This window comes from Elephantulus edwardii, unplaced genomic scaffold (assembly GCF_000299155.1).
Source record: "Elephantulus edwardii isolate Elephantulus edwardi_28Jun2011 unplaced genomic scaffold, EleEdw1.0 scaffold00047, whole genome shotgun sequence".
NCBI lineage: Eukaryota > Metazoa > Chordata > Mammalia > Macroscelidea > Macroscelididae > Elephantulus > Elephantulus edwardii.
Genome location: NW_006399797.1, coordinates 18,988,799 through 18,994,942, shown reverse-complemented (window position 1 = coordinate 18,994,942; position 6,144 = coordinate 18,988,799).

Below are 6,144 nucleotides of genomic sequence, written 5' to 3'. Positions count from 1 at the left end.
CAAGCGGTGGATATTCAATACTCTTTTCCAATGCCACATCTCAAAGGCATCAATCCTGTCATCCTTATTTACTGTATAACTCTCAGAGGCATAGGAAGTGATTGAAAAGACTATGGCTTGAATCAGGAGCTCCTTGGTCTCCAAACTGAAATTGTTCTTTAGTAATTTGGAGAGGTTTCTGATAATCCAGCTTTCCCAATGCAACATGTCTCCTGATCTCCTGACTGGGGGTATAGTGTTGCTTGTGAATCCAAGTAAGATGAATTTATTGAGAATTTCAACTTTTTATCTATCTATCTATCTATCTATCTATCTATCTATCTATCTATCTTGATGTTGCTTATTTGGTCAGCAGTGAGGATTTTTGTCATCGTCTTGTTGAGATGCAATCTATTACATATTTGAGAGTGTAATCTTAGATCTTCTGCAACAAGTGCTTCAAGTCCTCTTACGTTCAGTAAGCAAGGTTGTGTTATCTACATAATAAAGTTTGTTGTTGAGTTTTCCTCCAATCCTGATGCCACATTCTTCTTGATCAAGTCCAGCTTCTCAAATAATTTGTTTATAATACATATTGAATAGATATGGGAAGGGGATACAACCCTGCTGTACACCTTTCTTGATTTTAAACCATGTAGCGTTTCCTGGCTCTGTTCGGACAACAGACTCTAGGTCTAAGTATAGCTTTTGCATGGCCACAATTAAGTATCTGGGATGCCCATTCTTCTCAATATTAGCCATAATTTGTTATGATCCACACAGTCGAATGCTTTATCACAGTCAATAAAAGTAAATAGACATTTTGCTGGTACTCTCTGCTTTCAGCCAAGGTCCATCAGACATCATTAATGATATCCCTAGTGCTATGATGGCCTCATCTAATCCTAGTTTATATTTTGAAGTGTTCTCCATTGATATATGGTTCTAATCATTTTTGGATAATCTCCAGAAAGATTTTGCTGACATGTGATATTGTTTTATTATTTTGAATCATCTTTTTTGGGGAATGGGAGTAAATATGGATCTTTTCCAGTCAGTTGGCCAGGTAGTTGTCCTCCAGATTTCTTGGCACAACTTAGTGAGCACTTCTAGGGCTACATCTGCCAGAATGGCTTAAACTTCTTCCTCTTGGTCATATGCTACTTCCTGAAATAGTTGTGTCAGCCAATTCTTTTTGGTACAGTGACTCTGAATGCTAATTCCATCTTCTTTTTTTTTTTTTCTGGATCATTCAAGATTTTGCCCATAGCATCTTTTTGTACTGTAACTCAAGACTTGAATTTGTTCTTCTATTTCTTCAGCTTGAAAAATGTCAAGGAAGTTCTTTCCTTTTGGTTTCCTGATTCTAGCTCTTTACATAGTTTATTAAAATACTTTGCTTTGTCTTCATGAGATGTTCTTTGAAATTGTCTTTTCAATTTTTTAATTTCTTCGTTTCTTCGCTTTATTTTGGCTTCTTGGTGATTTAGTGCAATATTCAGAGTCTCGACTAACATCCATTTTGGTCTTTTCTTCGACCTCTGTCTTTATAATGACCTCTTACTTTTCTTCATGGTTGATATTCTTGTCATCATCCCACAGCTGATCTGGCTTTCATTCATTGGTTTTCCAAGTGTCAAACTTGTTCTTAAGGTGGTTTTAAATTCAGGTGGGATTGATAGATTCAAGATTATTGTAGTTTTTATTCTTTGTGAATTTGTTTTCATTTTCTTTAGCCTAAGTTTGAACTTACACATGAGTAGTTGACGGTCTATGCCACAGTCAGCACCAGGCCTGGTTTTCAAAGTTGCTCTTGAGCTTCTCCAATGACCCTTTCCATTAGATGTAATCAATCTGATTCCACCAGGTCCACAAGGTGACGTCCATGTATATAGCCACTATTTGTGTTTCTTATAAAAAGTATTTGCAATGAATAAATTATTGATGTTGAAAATTCTATCATTCTATGTCCAACCTCATTTCTGTCATAAACCCATATTACCCCACTACTAATCCTCCTTCCTTGTTCTTAAAATTTACATTCTAGTCACCAATTATTATTAATGAACCTTAGTTGCATGTTCAATCTATGTTGGACTGAAAAACTTCATAGAAAGCTTCTATTTCTTTATCTTTGACTTTAGCTCTTGGTGCATACATTTGAACAATAGTGGTATTGATAGGTCTTCCTCATATTATTAACCTGTCACTCACAGCATTGTATTTCAGAATGGATATAGAAATGGTATTTTTTTACTATGAATAAACCTTATTTTTCTTCACTCTTTCATTCCAGTCATAATATATCATATGATTATCTGATTCAAAGTGGCCCATGTCAATCCATTTCAGCTTGCTAATGCCTAGTATGTCAATATTTATGTTCTGTTTCTTCTCAATGTTCAATTTTCCCACATTCATACTTCATATGTTGCACCTACTAATTACTAGTGAATGTTTGCAACTATTCCTCTATATTTTTATCTTTTGTCTTTGAGTGTGAAGGCTGACCCTCCAGTGCTATATCTAATAGTCTAAGTGAGCTCTATTGTGCATATGGTTTTCTAAGGCCTGTTATTTCAGAAGGAGATGGCTAATCCTTCTTTCTAGTCTATCTTGATCTGGGAGCTCTTCTTCTTCAGTACAACGTCTGACAGATAGGAGCTATATTCCAAAAGCAGATTATGACAAGCAAACATACATATAAATTGTTAAGAACAACAACATGCAAAGAAACTTTCCAAAAACAAAATGTGACAAATAAATGATACTCTTAAGAGCAAATCATAGGGATATCTGTAAGTTTCTACAAATATAATGGCTCAAGTGGCAAGAATTTCCACATCAAGGTAGCAGCATAAGATCTAGATGGCTCAAAACAACGATGAGGTATTATCTCACCCCAGTCAGAATAGCAAAATTTAACAGAACAGCAAGCAACAAATGCTGGCGAGGTTGTGGAGAAACTGGAACCCTTATTAACTGCTGGTGGGAGTGTAAAATGGTGCAACCACTGTGGAAGGTGGTATGGCGCTTTCTCAAAAAGTTGCAAATAGAGATACCATTTGACCCAGCAATTCCACTACTGGGAATATACCCCAAAGAGACCATAACTGACATCCAAGAAGATATATACACAACCATGTTTGTTGCAATTTTGTTCACAATAGCAAGGAGTTGGAAACAACCTAAGTGCCCTTCAACAAATGAATGGATAGAGAAGCTGTGGTATATTCACACAATGGAATACTACACTGCATTGAAAAACAAGGAACTCTTTCAATATTATTAAAAATGGGTGACCCTGGAAGACATTATGCTGAATGAAGTATCATAGTCGCAAAAGGACAAATACTGCATGGTGCCACGGTTGTAAAACAGGACTGACATCGGGGTTTGAGGGGATACTGAGAAAGATGGGTTCAATAATGTATATTGTATTGAAACAGAGAGGGTGGAAACTGTGTAAAAGGGAATGTGATTAGGTATTTTTGTCATGACAGGAGTCCAGAGCAAAGGCTGCATAGTGGAGTGGACCTGGGGAGGGATTATAAAACAATGAAAGAATTTTTCTTTTACTTTTCCAAGAGGGTAGAATACTAGGGGGGAGAGTTGGGCGAGGAGAAAAGTGCAACAATGAATGAATGGAAATCTAGTCTCTGTAAATTTTAATTAAAATTAATAATTTTTTTAATATAAAAAAATTGAGAAGGGTGTATGCCAGGAATATGCCCTATCTCCACACCTTTTCAATCTGTATGCAGAACAGATTATAGGGGAGGCTGGGCTCTATGAAGAGAAATGTGGCCTCAGGATTGGAGGTAGACTCATCAATAATCTGTGTTATAAAGATGACACAACCACACTTGCTAAAACTGAGGAGGACCAGAAGTGTTTTCTGAGGAAGGTCAAGGACTATAGCCTTCAATATGGATAGAAGCTCAACATCAAGAAAAAAAAATCTAGATGGCTTGTAGGTTGTTTAGCCTTGGTCAGAAGTGGGCACGTGGGTCTCTCCCAGTGAAAGGCTATAAAGCAAGGATTCTAACTAACCCTTAATATGATGACTATGCTTCAGTCACCCCTATCTGTTATCTGGGTGCTTCCAGTGAAGATGGTGCTCTGGGCCTCCTGGGCCAGCTTCTGGTGTGTATCTGGGTACTGCTCACCCACCCGGTGGAGATGGTGCTCCACGCCTCCCTGGATAGCTCCTGGTGTGCATAATATTCACCTTCTTTAAGCCATAGTCTTTTCAATTACTTACTATGCATCTGAAAGTTGGCAATGACTAGAGAGGATATAAGAAGAATTGATACTTTTGAGTTGTGGTGTTGGAGAAGAGTACTGATAGCCCATGGACTGCCAAAAGAACAAATACATGTATCTTGGAGAAAATGCAGCCAGGGTTATCCTTGAAGACAAGCATGGTCAAGCTTCATGTGACATGTTTTGGGCATGTTGTTAAGAAATGCCAATACTAACCTCATGCATGGAAAAATGTGGGGCCTGCAAAAGAAAGGAAGACTTTCAATGAGATGGATTTACACAGGAGCTCAACAAGCTTAAATATATCAGAAATATGAGTATGACACAGGATAGGCCAGTGTTTGGAAAAATTGTTCATAGGATCTCTGTAAGCCATAGATTACTGGATGAAATTTAACAGTAACAGTAATATAAATAGCAGCTTTGTGGTAGGAATATCCTAATAAGTTGTGTAGACTACTGAGAGGAATCTTGGGTTTTGCCACCTTATCAGGCTTAAATTGAGCAAATTCGGTGACAAAAAAAAAAATCTTGCTCCCATCAAGAAAAAAGTAGCATATAATATAGTGTGCCCTTTTGGATAAAAAATTCCTAGGATACACAGACTGAGGTTGTATGACACAGCAGCAGTATTTGTACATGCAGCAGAAGAAGTGTCAGAAAACCAAATATTGGTGTGAGAAAGAGCTGAAATAGAACTGCCTCACAAAGTCAGATTTGAGGACCTTTGCCTTGGCATACTGGTAGAAGAGGAATACTGGTCATGGAAGAATTCTTGTTGTTAAGTACCCTTGAACTTATTAAGACTCACAACAACCCTATGAACAATTGTTCTGAGCCTTGTCCCTTCCTGCCCCATTTTTATAATCTCTGATATACTCCAGCCATTGTTATAGTCACTGTTATTCTATCTTGTTAAGGATCTTTCTTTCTCTGACTCTCCACTTTCTCAGCATGATTTTTTTCCCCCCTGAGGAAAGGCCTCTTCTGACAAGATGCCCAAAGTATGAGACAAAATTTCTTCATTCTTGCTTCTAAGGAACATCTTGGTTCCACTTCGTCCAGGAGCGACTTGTTTGCTTTTTTGACAGTCCATGGGATATTTGGTACTCTTCTCTAACACCACATTCAAGGGCATTGATGCTTTATCTGTCATGCTTGGTCATTGTCCAACTTTTGGATGCATACAAAGGAATTGAAAGGACATGGCTTGCATCAGGTGCACCTTAATCTTTAAGCTTACATCGTTGCTCTTTGAAGAGGTCCTTGACAGCTGATTTTCTCAGTTCAATCTTTTGATCATTTTACTGCTGTTATTTTGGGTGTCGATTGAAGATTTGAGTAAAATGAAACCCTTGACAACTTCAGTCTTTTCTTAGCCTATCATGATGTTGTGTATTGGTTCAGTGGTAAGGATTTTTTTTCTTCTTGGTATTGAGATGTAATCTTTATTGAAAGCTATACTCTTTTATCCACTGCAGTAAGTATTTCAAGTCCTCTTCACTGTCAGCAAACAAGGCTGTGTCATATGCATTACTCCAATCATTGATGGGTCTTCCTCAAATTCTGATACCGCATTCTTCTTCATCTAGTCCAGGTTTTGCATGATTTGCTCATCACACCACTGATGTACACCTTTCCTGATTTTAAACCATACAGTGTTGCCTTGATCTGTTTGAACAACAGCTTCTTGGTCTATCTGGTAACAATAACAGATTTGTAGCACTGATCCAGAGACTGGAGGCAGGGTTTAGTGAGCTGAAGGTCAGAGAGCCACTGAGAAGTTCCCTTGACTGATGAATTGTGTCCTATTTCTGACATGAAGAAGAGGGTAGGTGTGTCAAAAACGATGAAATATTTTAGGGCATTATGTTTATCATAAGAGTACGGAATGAGGGT